The following is a 21,343-nucleotide window of genomic DNA, read 5'->3' as shown; positions in this document are numbered from 1 at the left end:
GATTCAATTTTGTTGCTGGCACAAGTTAAACAAAAATGTCATTTCGATGTAAAGATGAAGTACAGTTCCAGAAATAGAAAGTTGCTCATGGTTAACTTTTCAGAACCAATCTAAGTGGGTGAGATATGCATGTACAACACAAAATACACATATTTGCATATTTGGAAAAGACAAAAATAAACCATTCTAAGTCAATCATAATCATGCATTATAACACAGAGTAGCTGTAAATTTAATGCATGTAGTCATACATGACTTGAGGTTATACAGTGTTACACACGTAGGTGAAATCATAGTTTATCACGTGATAGAGAGATGTATGTGTACATGTGTATGTACGACATTGTATCTCTTTCAAATGAAAAGATACAGCCTCAGCATTAAAATTGTTATGATTGACTAGGTTAGAGAATAGTGATATTTTTCAGTGATTGTAGAGAAAGAAGTATCTGTAAAAGAATTTGAATACTTCAGCAGTTGAGAGGTTGTAATTTTGTGCAAAGTGACAATTTTAAGACTCCTGTACATGGATGCAATTGTTGGTGTGAATAATTGTGAATGCATGCAGTCATTTTTCATACATATATTTTCTCACAGTCATAGATGTTGCAATAAAGTGTTAACTCACATACAGCATACAGAAAGTCGGCTCCATTTGCCTATTTGTCTGGTTGTGTTTTAAAGCAGTGTACTCTTCACTCAGTTAGGCAAGCTTTTTGTATGGCAATACAATTAAGTACAGTATATCCCTAAGTAGGTTGTGTTAGGAGAGAGAAGTGGGAAAGGGGGGGGGGGGGGAGAGAAGGGAGAGAAAAGAAAGGAAAAGTAAAATAAAACTGCTCACTTCCTGTCACGTACATTGTACATAAAAACCACAGAACTCTCTCTACACAAATGCCTCGAAGTCATGATACAAACGTACCATGATATCGATGGCCACTGTTTCTATACAAACTAACCCCAACCTCGATAAACTCATTCAGGCGGTCTGCTTGTATTATACTGACAAATACAGTCTGACCATTCATTTCCCCCTTTCTCCTGGTAGACGTTTGCGTTTTCTTATACAGTACATGTACATTTAGTATGCTGCATAGGTGACAAGTCATATTGTCTCTCGATGTTCCCAGAACTTACAAAATCTAGAGTTGACTTTATATGGTACGTTTAAAGGACATATGCAGTGTAGATACATGTTAACTTGTGTTTTTTCGGGATTATTATGTGGCGAAACGAATAGGCCTATTCAATTATATTTTCCATATACAGCTGTATTTCATAATACAGTAATTCTTCAACTACACATTGCATTTTTCCTCGGATTACTTGTATATGCCCCCTAGAAAAACGAAGAAGAAGAAGAAAAAAAAGCATACATACATACAACAAAACATTCCAAACCAAAATTCTGCCTGTGGCCTCGTCTGTCCATCATTGCCGAAATATTAATATGATTATTAACAAAAGACATAAGAATGTCCGACTATGTACCTTTCTCTAGATTGAACATGACTTCCATGTTACCCACATGACTAACGAAAGGCATTTCAGGGAAACATGCGATAGGTAGGCCCTATACCGATACATTCATAAAATATTTCCGTTATGGACTTTTCTAAAAGCACTCGTGTCTACGGCACAACTCATTCGATTAGTCGATTAATTTTGAAAATGAACAACATTTCGTTAAATTACGACAGGATAAATTGTGCCATTTTCCTATTCGCTTAGTCCCAGACCCTTCGAGGGGCTGCTCGAATTTCTGATACCTGACTCGATTGACATCAAGGTGCACAACTTGTGATGATTAAACTGAAAATTTTCGCGGTGGTTTTATTTCGCGAATTTCGGGTATTGCATTCAATCGCGAAAATATTGACAAAAATGAAAACACCTCATTCACGCTCTGTCCCAGGCCAGCACACTAGCGTTTCAAACGAAGTGATTTTGACTTGACGGTTCATCACTCAGAAGTTTCGTTGTTCCATTGAAGGTGCGTTAATCCGAAAACGAAATATGGTTGTTTGTTATTCCTATGGTTCATTATTCCGGAAACGAATAGAACAGGTTCGTCAGTGCGAAAATGATACAAGCTTCTTAAATCCAGGAAGGTGTGACTCTCAGCTTCCTGTTTAATCTGAAAATGAAACAGGATTCCTTCTTCCGGAGGTCCCGGTTTATAGTCTGAGAGTAACGGGGATTTCCCTCCCTTTCACACGAGACCTGGAACTTCTGATTTTTTTTTTTTTTTTTTTTTTTGGGGGGGGGATTTGAAATAGAGCGATATGGTGCACATATTTGTGTGTGTGTGTGTGTGTGTGTGTGTGTGTGTGGAGTATTTGGATGTTTTTCAGTCCGCAAAGTGTAAGTTTTGAACGTGGGCTGATCGGAGAGAGAGAGAGAGCGAGAGAGGGGGGGGGGCAGGGTTAGAGGCAGTAGCCCTGCATACTCGAGGAATCTTTTGCATTTCTAGCATTGAGATTCGACAATCTGGTGTACACTTTTCAATTTCAAGTTTCAATCAAAAAGAGTAAGAAAAATACACATTCAGGGAAAGTGTGACTTGTTAAATAATGGTATGTGTCACCTCCTGCATATTATCATGTTTCGCGTGTTGCGTCACTGTGTACTATATTGGAGGTAAACGGGACAGAGAAAGAGGGTATCAATATCCCCCATTCACTTTTTGACAGAATATTTGGAAAATTTTCCGCCCCAAGTGTCTATGGCCAATGTGATGGAGGTGAATTGATTGGGGGAGGGTGTGCACACACACACACACACACACACACACACACACACACACACTTCCTCAAAAGGTAACTTTTTTGGGGGGTGGGGGGGTGGGGGGGGGGGGGTGGGGAGGGGGATTGGGGGATTTGGTGGACCCGAGCTACCGGGCCGTCGCTGATGTGGAGCCCTGCATTACACACACACACACACACACACACACACACACACACACACACACACACACACACACACACACACACACACACACACACACAGAATGAGAGAGAGAGAGGGATGTCCAGGATTCGTGATATAGGAAATTCTTTCACAAGCGGCTATAAACGTATTATCGTAATCTTTTGACACTAATTGACACATTCTGTCATTATTATCGCTACTACAATCAAAGGCCCTGTCACACCTTTCCAGCAAGCCTTGCGTGCGACTTGCGAAGAACAATTTTTACTACCCGGAGGTCCCCGCAGATGACCCGCACATGACATTACCTGGCACGTATCTCACCCGTAGTTATCCGGAGTTGCGCACGCAAGTCCAATTCACCCGCAACCAAGTTTACGGCCCTGTCACACCTTTCCGTGCAAGCTACGCGGGCTTATTGCGAGTGGGAATTTTCCAGCACGCAGGACAATTTTTGCAGGCGGACAAGGATTTGGGCGAGTTTCGCATGCGTTTTACGGAACATCCGTGTGACGCAGGTCACACGGAATACACGCAAGTAGAACGTAAGTAGCACGGGTCCAGCACACACACACACACACACCACACACACACATACACAAAGCACCATAATACATAATCACAGAAATGAACTTGACAAACTCGGAACTCGAAAACAGACAACCGCAACTCTAATATACTTTATGTCGACAGTACTGTTCGGCAAAGATGACACCATACAAGAAGCTGTAATTAGGCCTCAATAAAATAGTCTATTTACAATTCATTTGGCGTAAGTGTCAAGGCTAGACCCAAGATGAATCAAAGGCATGCAAGTTTTTAATCACACTGAAATTAAACTTTAAGTTGTGTAGTCCAAGGGTACACACATCACCCTGTTCACGACTGTCCGTCTTGCTCTCTGCTGACTTGGATTTCGCTGTGAAAATAATTATGAAACAAGCCTTAGATATAAATCAAAATCGATCTTTCAATGATGCAAATGGAGCTTTCTACGATATTCTAAATTCCCGCATGGAATGTGTTAAATACAGTAAATTACTTTGATTCTGTGTTCGAAATCGAAAACGCTTGGTAATGATATCATCTTACCCACTTGATAAAAAAAAATGGTTGTAAGATTTCAACAATAGATTAGAAACATGTCTTTCATTTACAATAATGTACGAAAGGCAAACTTCTGGATTAAGTTTCAATTGGTGGTAAGATTTCGACAATAGATAAGAAACATATCTTTCATTTACGATAATGTACGAAAGGCCAACGTCTGAATTAAGTTTCATTTGGTTGTGAGATTGTGACAACAGATAAGAATCATATCTTTCATTTACAATAATGTACGAAAGGCCAACGTCTGAATTAAGTTTCATTTTGTCCGAAAGTCATTATCGATCACAAAAAGAGTCATTTGATTCCTACGAAGATAAGTTATAAACAGGCTCAAGTGGTTTATGAAGCACTCATTCTCCGTTTCTGAAAAAAAAATGAAATGATAATGATAAGAGGTCTCAATAAAGTTTCAATATGACAAAAGAATATTATTGTACCCTTCACGCTCACGCAGGGAGTTGGCATAATGGTTACGCATCCTCATCACGCGCAGTAAGACCCTTTTCGTCCACGACATGCTGGACCAGAACGAATTCATCAACAATAATGATTGGTTGATGGTCATTTCTCTACAGCTCATAAAGCAGCACTAACCTTTAATAATTGATAAGTATCGCAGACCTCTCTTCTGCCTTTACAGGAATTCATATTTGTTTGCAGTTAGCAGGGATATTCTGCATCGAACTTGAAGAATACCAGTGCTTTGGTTTCATATCCTAATTTTTTTCTTTTTTTACTTACCTCAACGCTACACTGTACTACACTATCTTTTGCGTGAGGAGCATGCTGTGTATCAGACTTGAATTTTGTCTTCAGTTTCTGCAGCAAGACAACGATTAGTTGTCTGTACATTGACTTTCAGAGGGATCAAGGAAAGAATGGCTTCTTTTGTATGGATGTTTGCCGGTCTTCTTTTTTACAGTCCGCTCCCTACTTCGTCAACGCCTGAAACAGACACGATGTGTATGTTTTTATTTCTTTCCATATGTACTTTATTACGTAGTTATTCTTTTCTAAGAATGTCTGTATTTGCATTTCAAGTATGTCCCTATTGGACAGCTTTTAACACTTTCAGGCTTCCAATATTGTGATTGATATCCACTGCTCGCCTAACAGATCAGTTTAGCGGTACATAAACTATATTCACATTGAGAGCTATTGTCTTAGACTAAAGAGTTCTTTTCTGAATTATCATCTCGAATAAAAATAAGGAAAAACAACTTATCAACTAAAATACATCGAAAAATAAGCAAGATGACAGCAACATTATTCTCCCTCTTCGAAAATGGTTAGACTTAGTTGAGCTCTATGAATTTTGCAGGTAACACTCTGCTAAGGTTTGTTACAACTACACTAAAACCACATATTTGCGAAAAGTCTTTATCCTCTTCTTCTAACACTCTGTGCTTACAGATCTAATGCATCCTGAACAAAATACTAGTCTTCGAAAATTTCCAAATCTATTAAGGCAAGAGTTAAAACTTAACCTTCCCGATTTCTCTTTGTCTCGTAGATTTCCTGCTGAACTGTTCCGGGGATCCACTAGAACGTAACATATCATGCGATAAAAACTGCGTCGAAAACGGTCATAGTTGGGTTGTAGAGGCACCACGCGGACGACGAACACTTCTAGAAATTGAGTCTTTTGATAATCAAGTGATGGAGTTTCACATTCTGGATGTAATATCTCACAAAATGTATGGCAATCTGATCAGGAGTCATGAAGCGTCTCTTTCCGTACTATCGCTGACTCATAAGACGAAACTACATGTATTAGGCTATACATACCCAGTGATGTTCAAGCTCAAGGTGAAGTGTTTCAGAGGTAAGTAGGCCTACTCATGGCTTTATCATTAGCAATCTTGTAGGCGCACTACAGGTGGCTATTTCGTTATGCTCTGATGTATTTTATTTGTTTCTCTTGCTCTTTTTGCACTCTTTTCTTTTACGTCCCCTACCTTCCTTTCATAGTTTTCGTTTAGGTTGTTTGTTTAAGAAGAACAACATTTTCATCTATGCAGGGACCTATACATTACAAGCTTTGCTTTTTAGTAGGTACCCCACATTTCATGTTTGTAAAATTGTCTTCTCTTGTACTCTTTGTAATTACGACGCTATGTCCAGTCTTATGTTCAATCGATTGTATCATGTTATGTATGTTTGAGATGTGGAACAATAAAATAAAATAAAGTAAAAATCAAATTATAAATGAAAAGTAAAACAAGTAAAAAAAAGGATTTCCTTTATTGAATTTATTGGGTTTTCACTTTATTAGACAAAATGCACATATTATTTGTGTACACAGCCCACAAAATACACACACGGGCACATTTATCAACAATATATGCTGATGATAATTAAAATATGGCCTAATCATTTATCAATATTTTAAGCATTCCATCAGTACTATATCCGTCAGGAAACTTGAATATGCATACAAAATGTAATGTCATACTGTATAGCATCCTTTCATATCTCACCAATTATTCAGAAAGATCCTCAACTTATCATAGGTCAAAATATATTGGACACCATGAACCTGATGTATGGACATAGTCTGATGATCTTAGACGCAGTCATTCTCTTCAATGTTTTTTATCAATCATCCTACAACAAAAAAGAAATCTATCACACCGATTCACTCTCGTTTCACAAATAATGTTTTGTCTATCGTACAATTCTTCATTATTAGAATAAAGATTCTTAGGTAAGTTCAGTTTTTCATTTTTACGTAAAGGTCCAACTGTGCTACACACTGCTCCAAACTTTCTTTTTTTTTTTACTGCTCCTTACATTCAGGTATCCCCTTCTTTGTCTGTTAAATTCGTGTCTGTCTTGTTACATTTCCTTTGTGTTGTCCTCTGCAAAATAATTTTAAGAATACTCGAGGATCAAGTTGTTTTGTTTTGTGTGTGTGGGTGTGTGTGTGTGAGAGAGTCAGGAAAATGGTAGTATAGTCGATGATACACACAAACAGATGAAACACAATGTGGACTATGGTAAAACGGTTTTATGTTATGTGCTTTCAAATTCGTTTTAAGCATCCAAATTAATAGTCGGAAGTTCAAATTTGGATGTAAGCATGCATTCAATTTAGCGTTTGGGCATGAATTTTCAAATTTGTGCATTTAGATTAGTGAGATGGGCTGGGCAATCACTTGCATTTTCAATTTCGCTTTTGAGCAACTGATTTTCACTGCTGAGCATTCAATTTTGTATATGCCAACACATATATACATTATTAGCGAGAGTGATTTTGTCAATTTAATCACTGAATATGACATTAACTTCCTTTCATTGATCTAATCATCATGACCAGCCTCTTCTTAACCCAACATCTTTCTTTTGCTCAACATTCACATTTGACTTCTACATAAATCCTTCTTTTCATCATGTTTTATCATTGTTTTATTTTATCTTGATTTCAATATCATCATACTATCATCATCACATTGAGTTTATATCCTCATTTGATATCTTTATTTTCATTATGAACATCATATTGTTTTGGTGATGATGATTTTCATTTGACATATCTATTTTCATTATGTGTGATTATTGTATACCACATAAGATGTTCTTAACATTCATTTTAAAATACATCACAAGTAATGAACTTTTTTTTTTTAATGGACACCTTACAGAATTAATTTGAAAGCTCCTATTTTGAACTTGTTTGCCTGTTATGTGAATTTGAATATTCGGAATGACTTGGCTACAAGTTGAGATGAAGTTGAATAACCATTGCCGAAAACATATGTTCATTCAATGAAGTCAAATCTGCAAATGCGAAATCGGTTGCTGCATTAGTTAATTTTAACGGCCAAAAGCGATTTCGAATGACGATATTTCGATTCATGAGCATATTTGACCAAAACGAATGCATGAATGGCAAAAAAAAAAAGAAAAAAGGGGAAAAAAAGAAAATGAAACTGGCAGGAAAAACGTATAATATAATTAACATTATTTAAGCTGACATTGTTGTGTATGAATTAAACTTGCATTGTATGAAATTAAATGTAAAAATACTGAGGAAAGCATTGTAATGGTTTGTATTCATAAAAATAGGTATCTGAAGAGAGAGAATTTATATCATGTACCTTGACAATTTTCAAATACTTGGATAGATAAGATGCGTTTGTGAGAGATTGGTATGGCGATTTTCCCAAGTAACAATCGAATCAATATACTGTACACCAAATTCAAGGCTTTGCATAAAATTATGGTAATAAGAGAATGCTCTGACCAAAAAAAAAAAAAAAAAAAACCCAACACTTTCATTTGAACCATTCACGTGACTTACTTTAGCTATTGAATAAGATCATGAAGACACATTGTTTACGTCATTGGTGTCATGATATTTGCCTCTCTATTGTGATACCAAGAACGTTAGTTTATTCTTTTTCATCTAAAGGAAGATTATCAACACTGACTTTTTTATGGCAAATTCACATTCCTACGAGTAGTTCAGATCATGCATAACACAAGCTATAGTGAAGTTTATACCTAATTCATTACATTTAAACGATTATGAAACATTCTTCCATTCTGATTTTAGAACATTTATTGATCACTTTAAATTTTTTATATTAGAAATGTTAAATTGAGCATCTCCAAAATCTTATTTCAAGAAGCTAGAACCCTCCTTTGGTCCACATTGCGATTTGTCGGATACAGAAGATTGGTTAAATTTCATTTAGACGGGAAGATTTTAATGGCATCGCTCAGAAACAATTCTTTCTTTCAATGTCTGTGTGTTTATTTATTTTGTCAGTTTTTATGGTTGGAATGGATTCGATTGTGTGTGTCGTATCGACGAGTACAATCTGCAGAACAATTATCATCGATTTCTTACTTGTATTATAATATTTCAATCCAATTTTCAGGGCAATTATCCCCGAGGGCAGTGTCACCCCCGGATGAATACTGGTTAGTGGTGCGGTTAGAATAAAAATTAGGCTGAGGGTTAGGTTCAGGTTTAGAATTTGGGTTAGGATTAGGATTAGGATTAGGGTCAGAGGAAGGGTCCGGGGTAATTGCCCTAGACGATGGTTCGATTTTGTGTGTCGTATCGAAGAGCACAATTTGCAGAACATTGTATTTATTTCTTATTTGTATTATGATATTTCAATCCAAACCATCTGCTTGACTAAATTCATTTTCAAGGTTCATCATCTGTCAAGCTGACTGGCGGACCTTCTCCCTCACAAGGTTTTGTGTATATACTCGAACGAGACGGATATGTCTGCTCTGATGGATTCACCGCCAAAGCTGCTGATTTGATATGCGCAGAACTTGGCTTCCCAGCGCCAGAAGAGTATTTGATTCAGACTCTGCCAAATTCAGCAACAAGGATCAAAAGTCAGCGGCTTTCATGTGCTCCTGGTAATTTATTGATTGATGGATTGCTTTTGAATCTATTTCCTCTCTCTCGTTCTCGTGACGTGCACCCGTTATATGAACATACCCCTTAAACCATGTAAACTGAGAACTTGAGAAAAATGCAAGAAAATGTTGTCGGAGATGAATTTCATTAAATGGCCTATGCTCCAATGTGACACCTATGAAGAAAGACACTGGAAGTTATTTATTAAAAGGTATTATTTCAAAAATCCTGACTTTTCAAGCAGGAGGTAAAGGATTGATTAATTTGTGCAGATTTATGCTTTATATATCTAGGAATTTATAGATTCATCTTTCCATGACAAACAGGACATATGTATTTTCCCCCTTTTCGTTTATTTTTTTTAATTTATTGCTGTTGTTAATACTTGTTGTTAGTTGTTGTTATAGTTATTGTTGTGATTGTTATATAATGGAACCTCATTATAAGGAATTCCATGGAACCATGGAAGTCACCTTGGCCCCGTTTTATAAAAGATGTTAGGATGACAACTCTTGCTGGAATGGCAACTTTCCACAGCAAACAGCCAATCAGGAAGCTGTATTCTTGTCGTTAACATGACAATAGTCATTCCAGCAAAGAGTTGTCATCAAATAAACTCTTTACGAAATAGGGCCCTTGTGTCAGTTGTCCTGTGGTGCCTATAAATGGAAAAGCAAGTGAAAAGAAATTATTTGAATCAGCAGGGTCATCTCGGTCTCAACACGTTTTTCCTTTTTCTGAACACTTAATAACAATGTTTCATTGTAGTAGTTTGATATTGAAACATGCTATACTGTTTATAAATTTCGAGATTGTTACCATGTTCTTGTGCCTTTATAACAAGGTTTTGAACAAAAGTAACTGATTAATACAATGATCATTACGATTTTGTGTCTTTTTTGACGTACAAAAATAATCGAAACATGTATTGTATAATAAGTCCTATCATGGATTATTACTTTGCAACAATAAATACGTAGTCATAAGAACCAAAGTAGGGACGTTCTACGATTCTATCTATATTCCTTGCAGACAAGCCATATATTTAGATGCTTGTTAAAAATGATTAGGTAGCATGATCTTATAAATTGATATTACCCCTTGATAAATCCACAGATTCTCAACGTTTCATGGATTGTGCACTGACAACAACCGAGTGTTTCCAGAATTCGCATGTCTTACTCAAATGTCGCGGTAAGGATGTGTATACACTATGCTAACTTATGACATAATATAGTCCTACCATTTGAAAATATACGACGGCATTGCACAAATTTTCTCATGTCGTTTAGGCAATTAACACAGCACAATTGTAGCAAAACTGTTTGCTCAGCATACCGATTGTGCATTGTCAGCAACATTTCTTTTTTTGAGAAATCAATTTAACTGTTTTACGATCATGAGAATGTCTAAAGATGAAGTGCTGTATGATATAGATACATATATAAACATGATTATGGCAAATAGATAAGATCAGTTTGCTTCCTTCCTTTTTAAGATTATATTTCATTTTCACGTATAATATCACAATTACTTTCATGACAGTTTGATGACGGGCACCGTTGTTCTGCTTATAAGATTATTAAATACAAAGGAATGCTTTGTAGATATTTTCTTTGGATAACGAGAATATTTTCATAAGAAACCATCCTATTTCCGCGTAGAACCTGGCTTTCTTGGATGCTACCTCGGCAATAAACAGACATTTCAGGCGTTCTCTAATCGCGGATTTGACGTTCGTTCGTATAAAGAGTGCTCGTCTACCTGTAGCAAACAACGCATCGAAAACGGAACTGCTGTTGTCCACCAAGGAAAATGCGTGTGTTTTCGACCTGCAGATTACACCTCCTTCGTCACCAACTGCGGAACCTGTTCTGAAGATTGGGAATGTCCGAGCGAGACAGACCTTGAACAACTAAAGAATTTCCATTTTTCCTTTAAACGTGAGTACTATATACTGCCAGTGATAACATACAAGGCATGGTTTTTTTTTAAGTCTCATCTTTCTGGTTACCTGTAATATCTTAATTCTAATTATCAATCTACAATGTTTAATCATGTCAATAGGCTGCTAGATAATTGTCCACGAAAAACATATCATAATAGATATCATCGTTGGTAGTGTATATAGATGTCGTTACCATTGTGATGCGATGAGACTCCTATCTGCCTATGTTTCCGTAAATGCTGTCATGTTTAGAAATCTTCAATTACATGTATTCACTATTATTGTCGTAGTTTAATATCATTTTATCCTTTACATCATTCCTGAAGTTAATGAACATTAATAAACTTATTCGACATGAACAGGCGAAAGAGGGAAAAAACAGAAAAAATATACCCTTTCCAAATATGCGATACGTTTACCTGAAAGAAAAAAATGATTTCATGAGATTAGCAGACATTTTTCACCCATGCAATAATTCACAACAATGAATCGCTTATAAACATATGTATATGGGTTTTTTTTTTTGGGGGGGGGGGGGGGTTTGTATGTTTTTTTTACTTGAATTCATATGTTCTTATGATGGTCACCGAGAATTCTTTATGGCTATCTGTGTCTTATAGCTTCATTAGGGGCTTGTGATCCTCCTCACCATGTATCTAATGGTTACTGGAACTTAAGTATCATGACGTTTGGATCCATGATAACTCTCACCTGTAAAGAAGGCTACGTCATCAACGGGAGCGCAACTCTTCAATGTATTGGAAGACCCGGATGGTCAACTTACTTCCCTGTTTGGAGTGATTCAGTACCATCTTGCCTGGCTTTCCAATCAACAACAACAATCGGTCAGTCAAAATTGATTCATTTATCAGTATTTATGATAAAGCGTGGTACATGTACCATGTTGTCATGATCTCAACACCATGGTCAATCTGCTGTATAGGGTATCACAAGTGTGTAACTGGCTGACCTTATTTTATGCACACTTCAAGAATTTGTCACGTGAATGAAATTCAATACAATGAATATGATATCTCATATTACAAGGAAGAAAGGGGTACACCTGTCTCCTTTAAGTGCCAGATAGACCACACTAGCAAAGAATTCAAGTATCTTAAAGACGCAGCGTTCAAGTACAGCATTCATAATTCATCAATTAGGAAATAATTAATTTTCTATGATTATGTGATCGTGCATCATAAAACGAACATTTTGTGTGAGGACTGAAAATAGGTGAAATGCTTCAACCTAGCCAATCTTGACTTCTCATATTTTCAGAAAGAGCAAGTCTTCTTCTATACATTATGTTAAAGTCTGGGATCATAAAACGAACGGGAAAGTGTTTTTATCAGTCTATCTCGAACACTTTTGTGTCTTTGGAGTTCCCTTTTCATTTCTTAGAAACCCTGTACACACTCTTCACTTTCAACTCTAATAACTTTAGAAAAGATGGCGCTACTGCTTTGAAAGTTAGTATTAATCATTTACAGAATGTGTTAATGAAGCATGCTAAATTTCAGCTTAATTTGATAATCAGTTCATTGTTGTGGCTCCGTTGGTTAACATCCTTTTTTTTTTCATCCATCGCACTGCTAGCACGGCTTTGCCAAGATTTAAAAGCGCTTGAATAGACCCTCTGCTTCAGAGCAACTTTTCTCAGTACACACTTTTCCTGAGTGTGTGCTTTCTTTCCAATATCTAGATACGTTAGGACAGTCCATTTGAATTGAGTTATACATCATTCAAAAGCTTAGAGTCTACTTTTTCAGAATCTACCCTTAATTAAAATCCATGTCAGACGACTTTTTGTTGGTTTTGTGATGCAGGGTCATATAAGTTGGGTACGTACATTCTTTGTACTTCTCTTCTTTAAAAGGCGAGTGGACAATAGTGGGGACTGATCATTCTTTTTCACGCAGATTGTACTTTCCTTCTCAGGCCCATGAGTGCAAATGATAATTGTCCATTCACATAGACCGAAATGCACCTTTACGTCATAACGTTTCCATGTGCGTATGGATATGTTTATGTGCATGTTCCTGTACAGACAAAATCCACACAACGTCTACACAAAACACAACACTTTTTTTTTTTAGGAAGTTCATTGTATTCGCGCAGTGGTATACTGTGTATAATTGTAAAACACTTCGAAATAAAGAAGTTCAGCTTGTTGTGTACGTGTGCGATTGTACGTATTGTATGTATATTCGGAAAAATCATGTCCATAATGTGCCAATATTGATGGATTTGCAAATGCTTGAAAAGGACAGAACAGTATGGACATCGCTGCCCCGCCACGCTTTAGAAATCATCTTTCTTCACAGTTAATTTTATGTGATGTCCTTTTTTCATATACAGGCAATGGACAGGCCGTTCTAGAATTCACGACATCAAGTATTTCAAGTACAAAAACTTTTATCTGTGAGTTGCAGCTCACTTTCAGTCTTTTCTTACTTTCTTTCTCTCTCTCTCTCTCTCTCTCTCTCTCTCTCTCTCATTGTGTCTATTTTACTCGATTCCTCACTCTGCTAGTAACTGATATAGAAATGGCAAATTATAAACAATATTAACAAGGGTCAGTTAAAATTGAAAGGGTTTTTTATCACTTCTTTGGTTTGCTCATGTGTGTACTGTTGTGAAGAGAGTGTATATAGTTAGAGATGTTTCCTTCGCTGTCTCTCTCCCAATGTCTCCGTTCAGATCGTATGGTCGATCTGCAATGTATTATAGACTTCAATTTTTATGCCTCCGCCACGAAGTGGTGCCGGAGGCATTATGTTTTCGGGTTGTCCGTCCGTCCGTCCTTCCGTCCGTCCGTCCGTCCGTAATGAATTTTGTGGACAGGGTAACTACCAAAACCTTTTGAGGTATCCTAATGAAACTTGGCATGTATGTGTATTAGGGGGTGAAGTTGTGCCTATCAACTTTTGGGTGCACATGCTCAAGGTCAAAGGTCAAAAGGTCAAGGTCAAATGCTTAAAATTTCACTATTTCCCCCATATCTATGCAATGCCTGAAGATATTTTCTTGAAACTTAGTGTATACATGTATTACCCAATTAAGATTCTCTGGTGAAAGTTTGAGGTCATGAGGTCAAAAGGTCAAAGGTCAAAAGGTCAAGTAAAATGTTAAAATTCCACTTTTTTCTCTGTATTTTGGAAATTGTTCAAGGTATCTTCATGGAACATAGTATATATGCATGTACTGACTGACAGTGGTTATCTAGGGAATTTAGGGTTCATGGGTCAAAGGTCAGGGGGTCAAAGGTCGAGGGCAATACTTCAAAATTTTACTATTTTCCTTATATTTATGCAATGCCAGCAGGATTATTTTTTTTTAACTTGATGTATGCATGTATAACCCAATAGAGATTCTCTGGGATTGTTTTTTTTTGCCAAGAAGGTCAAAGGTCAAAAGGTCAAAGATCAATTGAAATTCTTTCTCCATATCTCGGAAGTGGCTCAAGACTATCTTGAAACTTAGTACATATTTATGTATGTTCTAACTGACAGTGATTCTCTTATAAATCAAAGGCCAGATGAAAATGATAACAATTTACTGTTCAATACAGAAATTGCACTTTTTCTCCATACCTTGAAAATTACTCAGTGCATAAACTTATGAAAGGGTCAAAGTCAATTTAAAGTTCTTAAATCCCCAAATACATGCTCTCCTATTCATCCAATTAAACATAGGTCAAGGATGGTAAACATTCAATACATTTGTGACAAACATGTCATTTTAATATTTTGCCAATTTTGTGAAAATGTAATCACACATTGTCCACATGTACTATAGACCTATTAGGAGAATCGTGCATTATGGCGGAGGCATACCAGTCGCCATAGCGACATTTCTAGTTTCAATTTCAATATTAATTACAATTAAATGTCAATGGACGAAATGAAAAAGTAGGAACCTGCCATCTGCCTGCATGGCATTCAGACATGTAACCTATATACTGCTTACTGGACAGCGGATACCAACTGAGCTGACTATTGCTGAATTAAAACCAAATGCCTCGTCTCTTATCTTTTTGGAATCACACATTTTCAGAGAGTAGCTATGTAATCGTTGAGAAGTACTCCAAGCACGCCAAAAAAAAAAAGGGACAACCATAATGAATTAATGACAAGATTAAGACATATTTTCACTTGTAGCCAAATGTATACGAAAATTTACCTCGTGACTTCTTTCTAGAGAAACCATTGTTCTAACAGTACTGAAATTCTTTTACATTCTGAAGTTCTTGAGAAGAAAGTCATCATTTTCAGCCTGGGAGCGTTGCTGTGTGTCGTTCTTGCCCTCCTTGTCATGTCCATGGCTTGGTACAAAAAACAGAAAAGGTGAGACAGTCAAGATAGCCTTAAATATGAGTCGTATGTAGTCGGCATTAAAGTCATGAAATAGTATCTAAATTATCCTTTTAATGAGTTTTTAGAGAGTGTCTGTGAAAAATACGATATCACTGAAAAACTTGCAGTCTTCATGGATTCAAAACTTCCTCGAGCGGAATCGCAAAAACCGAGAAGTCCATTTTTGAAGATTTTGAAGTACGGTCTCTGTCATAAAGTACAAAATAATACCTTTTAAATGATATATTGGTCACTACATATCAAGGTACATTTTTGAAGTTATGGTCAAAAGAAGCAAAAAATTTCTTATTATTCTCTTTATTTTTCTTGACCTTTAATCGCAAATATCTCCATTTGGCAAATATGGACTTATCGGTTTTTGCAAACAAACTCTTCATATATATATATGTGTGTATATAATATATATATATATATATATATATATATGTATATATATATATATATAGAGAGAGAGAGATATTAAACATATATATATATATATAACGATAAATCACTGTATATTATGTATGCACATGGCGAAGGTATAACAACTAATCTGACTATTGAACTAAAAACTTAATGCTTCTTATCTTCTTTGTTATTTTAAACTTTATAGGTCAAGATAACACATTTTCCAATAATGGTAGATATGTATGTGAATGAGTGATACTTATGTGCTATATATATATATATATATATATATATAGAGAGAGAGAGAGAGAGAGGGGGGGAGAGATTTGTTTTCTCATACTGATTTTATGATAATCAAATAAAACAGTGGACCAGAATTTACAGGAACTATAGTTAATATTCTGAGAAGTAAGATATGAAAACAAAAGTATCTATCGGAATGTTTGCGTATCGCCAAAACACGCACCAGAAATGTGAACATTTTCCATCCTTCCTGCAATGTGCACGTTGTAACATAAAATCCTTTTCTTTTTCCTTCTTACCTAATCATTGAAGCCGTAGGCATCAAGTGGATTCAAATCAGTGGAAGTCAAATGCCCATCTAAACGAAGGGGATCCTACTGACACTTCATCCCAAATGTCGGTCACAACACACCATGCCGCTCCGTCGCACTCAACCAGTTCCGGCGCTTGTTCAGTGTATCACACTTTGTCTAAACATCTGGACGACAAAATCGGAGACGCACATCACAATCACGGGAACTCAGCGGAGGTAGTCAACAATACTCCTAATCATCTAGATTGCAATTTGTGACTTAAGAGCTTAGCGTATGCAAGTCAGCAGTTCCTAGCACTGTGGCGTGTCATGACTTTCGTTGCAAATTGTGAATCAAATAACTGACAAAGATACATTACTGCACTTAAAACATTTACAGCTACATAGTGTTTTTATAAATGTATATTGTATACCTCGTAAAGAGAAAAAGTAATGTAATATTGAAATCACCATGTCATGGCAATAGTTATCTTTGTGGAATCTAATTCGATTTTACATTTCAAAATTGCTTCTTTAGACAAGATGTAAACTAAAGATTATAAACACAATATGTATTGATTTTCTTGACGAGCATAAAGGTGTAAATTGAAGATTTAAAAAAAATGTGAATATCAAATAATGTGAAGGTTGGTGGCTCAAATTGTGAAAACGGATCACTAAAAAATGAATTGAGAGTGCTTTGAAGTGCTTACTCAGCCCACGGCACGAAATTGAATGCACAAATTTGGAAGTTCATGCCCAAACACGAATATGAATGCATGCTTACATCCGAATTTGAACGTTTGACCATTCATTCATGTGCCTATAAAAACGAATTTGAAAGCACTAAATGTGAAATCGTTTAACCGAAGTTTATTCACTGCTTCAAGCATACAAATATTAATGCATATACAGTGAAAGTGGATGAAAATTTAACGAAATTGGCCTAAAAACCTAAATCTAAGAATTTTCTTTAAGGCATACAGTCATAAAGATTGTAGTCACTCTATGGTGGGAGATGATGGGGATATAAATAATACAGCGTGACTTATTTTCATTGTTCAAACGATAGGTGTGTCTATAAATATATGCTTTGTCATCAAGCAACAACAATCCAAACGATTGATCAATGTTTCTATTTTGATTTCTCCTTCATTTCTTCTTGCCAGGACCACACTGTTCGAGCTGGAATGAAGACCGATACAGACATTCCAAGTTCAGCGAACTCTGTGTCAAGCTCTCTCCGTATTAATAACGTCTTACACCAAGATCAGCTAAAAGATGTCAAAGACATTACCCAGTTCCAGAGCACGTCAACCAGTGTCAAGAAAAAGCTCTTCTTAGATATTTCACGTAGAGGGAAGAAGAAGATGAAGAAAAACGCCTTGTCTGTTCAATTTATGAATATTGTTCCAATGGAAAGAGAAATTAATGACGGGTTCCTACTTTCTAATGTCAGTAAGTCTTGTTCTACGGCAGAGACTTTTAACATTGAAAATGCTTCATTCTGTGGTGGCGCAACCAACAGAGAGCTATCAGTTCATTCCAGAGCTGTCGTGGCTTATGGATGTGCTAGATCCGGGAACCGCAAATCGTTAGTTTACGAAGAAACCTCCTCGCCTTCCGACCAATCTGCGCCTATCCAACAACCGCATTATCGCCCAAATTACGCGAATGTTGCTAGAAATGAAACGCGCCTCCCTTTTGCAATGAGACTGAACGATCCTCTGTTTTCTGTATCTACCACCTCACGCAAACAAAAAGTAGAGCCTCACCTAGATGAAAATGGCCATTTCGCTCTTGAAACAAGTAGGCCTACAGGTAACATCGTCGGTGACCGGGGTATGAACAGAGATACAGTGCCCTCTACCGCAACATTTGTGTATGAAAACGTGAATTTTCTTGAAACAAATCATCCTAGGTCACATAATCCCCAATGCCAGTGTAATTCACCAATATACGAGAACATTCCTTTAACCTACACATATAGAGGTGTTTCATCTCTTCATGAGGTATAGTGTGAATCATAAGGATATAGGGAAGTTATTTCACAGACGTACTACAAAGCTTCATGTAAAAACTTTGTCTAGTAGTCGCTGTATATTTTCCAAGTGCACCAATTGGTTTTTATTATTATCATTATCATTGCTATTATTATTATTATTATTATTATTATTATTATTATTATTATTATCATTATCATTATTATTATAATTATTACTTATTTATCTATTCATCTTTTCATGTGGCTTTCAACATAAAATACAAACAGAAAATCATATTATTCAAATTCATGAAATTCTTCCGTCGAGGTGTTTTCCTTGCAACTGATTGACAATTGTCAATCAGTATAGCAAAGAAAATTATATAACATGATATAAAGAATATGTTGATTCTATAGGTGCATACCGCTGGTTACCAGGGGAGAAAAGGGCAAACTTAATCACCTAGGCTCGAGGCTTTCCTCCCCGACCAGTACATGCACCCAGAGTCAGCTATATCAATGTAAAACAGTTATAAAAGACGTCAAATAATACAATACACTGTAATACACGAAAGAAATATGCATTTCAAATACAAATAAATACATATGAAACTAGAACTATCCCTAAATGTGATTGATACCCCCATAAACCTGAGGGTCTTAGCTCATTCCACAAAAACTTGTAATCTAACATATTCTTTATCGAAAAAAACATGCTACCATGGCAACTCATTGTTCAACATTGATTAAAGATGTTTTCATGATAGTCATACTGCCCAACGATGGACAGGGGATATAAACTGACATACAGCACAAGTGAGAAATCAGTGAAGATTCTCGACTATATTTTGTCGCCATTATGTATGTGTCTTCAAACTCAATTGCCCGAATTCACGAAGGTGGTACAAATGAAACCATGGTTTAAACCATGGACAAAAACCATGGAGCGCCAAGTGTCGCATGGAATATTTCGTTACGAAATCGGTCATTTCGTCCATGAAATGATTATTTTGTAACGACAAACAATTCGTTTCCACATGACATGTATTGAAGGAGAGTTATGAAAGACCAAAAACATTTGCACATCTGGACAACTTTTCACGTGTTTAAGATGTGTTGTAATATCAACAGCAGAAAAGTAGAATTTTCGTCAAAATCATTTGATTTTCACACTGTCTTGATTTTGTTCAGATCTCCTAATTCAAATACGATGGGGCGATAAAAGTTATTCTAAGCCCAACTGCTGCTCTCCGACTAATTTAGATATAGAATAATTTAGAAATGATTTCGTATCTTTTAAGGCATTGGTTACCATTGGGAGCAGTGACTTCATATTTTTTTTTAGTTATTACATTATTTTGATGCATATGTGTTGGTCAGTTGTATCAGAAAACATCCTACCATATATCAATTTCACAATAAAACCTAAAATATAAGGATATATCACTATTTTTCTCAGTAAACCATAACTGTAGACGGTTTATATAGAAACAATTTCATCATAACTATGGTTCAAATTTTGTATTTAAAAATACTTAGCATTGATTATACTTACTTCCATATAGGTTGTCTCTATCCCTAACTCACATTTTAGAACTAATTTGAAGCATTAAAGCCGAGTTTTTGTTTTATCTGCAAATGGTAAATAATGTATCTAATAGTCAGAAATGTAAAGTCATGATTCCTATTTTGACAGTCAATATCATGATGATGTCAGACAGCTTTCACAATGGCATGATCTGCACCAAAAAATAGTGCGATTTTCAGTTTACTTTTGAACCAATAAAAGATAACAGTGTTTCGTGGAAGCCAACTGCATATTTGTAACTTATGTCAGAACATCTTTTTGTACATGAATGATATTTCTATAAAATGAACGTGTGCACGTGTAATATATAAGAAACAATATCGCACATTCTCGTTCAGTTATTCCTTCGGAGAGAGGTTACCGTTATATATTCAACAGGCCGTATACTGATAAAATAAAACTTTGATATTGTGCTTGACGACATCAGCGGCACGCTTTTGAATGTCTTTCTAGTTTGATATACTGAATTATGAGTTGTTTTTTCATCTATAATTATCAATATAATAGTTTTGCAAGTCTTATCAAGAACGTACCGTTTATTGTTGTTGTTGTTCGACACTCTCACATTGACTCTACTTTCAAGATGAAGTAGAGACGTGCAGCTTTTTATAACTTATGCCCCGATGTGCGTGAATGTCACTTTTAAATTTGCCAAAAATATGTCTATAATTGTGCTTTTATATATCTACTCGAGTCGAAAATAGAAATTAATGGGTTTTTTTTTTGTCACAGGCTAGCCTACGCTTCGCAATAAAGCCTGTTTGACTGACAACAGCAGTGAAAAAATAACTAATCTGTTCCGAGATTTTTTCCACCCGAGATTATTCTCGAACAATCAAATAGAAACAAAAACTATATTCGCAATATAGGGGTTGTCTACACAGCACAATGAAGATTTTTGTGAACTCTATCAGGAAAAATACATAGCTGTACAGAGGTCATTAACCAACAGTAATTCCATTTTATTATATCGTCACATCAACTCGAATCGAAACAAAGACGAATTTCTCTAGAAGGTTGCACACACGTCGCGATGAAGCTTTTGATGGCGTTTTATTTTTTTAGCACATACGTCAGGGAAAGATATAGTTGTAC

This window comes from Diadema antillarum, unplaced genomic scaffold (genome assembly GCF_040938485.1).
Source record: "Diadema antillarum isolate AM-2024a unplaced genomic scaffold, OU_Dant_1.0 seq00001334_RagTag, whole genome shotgun sequence".
NCBI lineage: Eukaryota > Metazoa > Echinodermata > Echinoidea > Diadematoida > Diadematidae > Diadema > Diadema antillarum.
The sequence above is the reverse complement of the archived record's forward strand: the minus strand, read 5'-3'. Positions refer to the sequence as shown.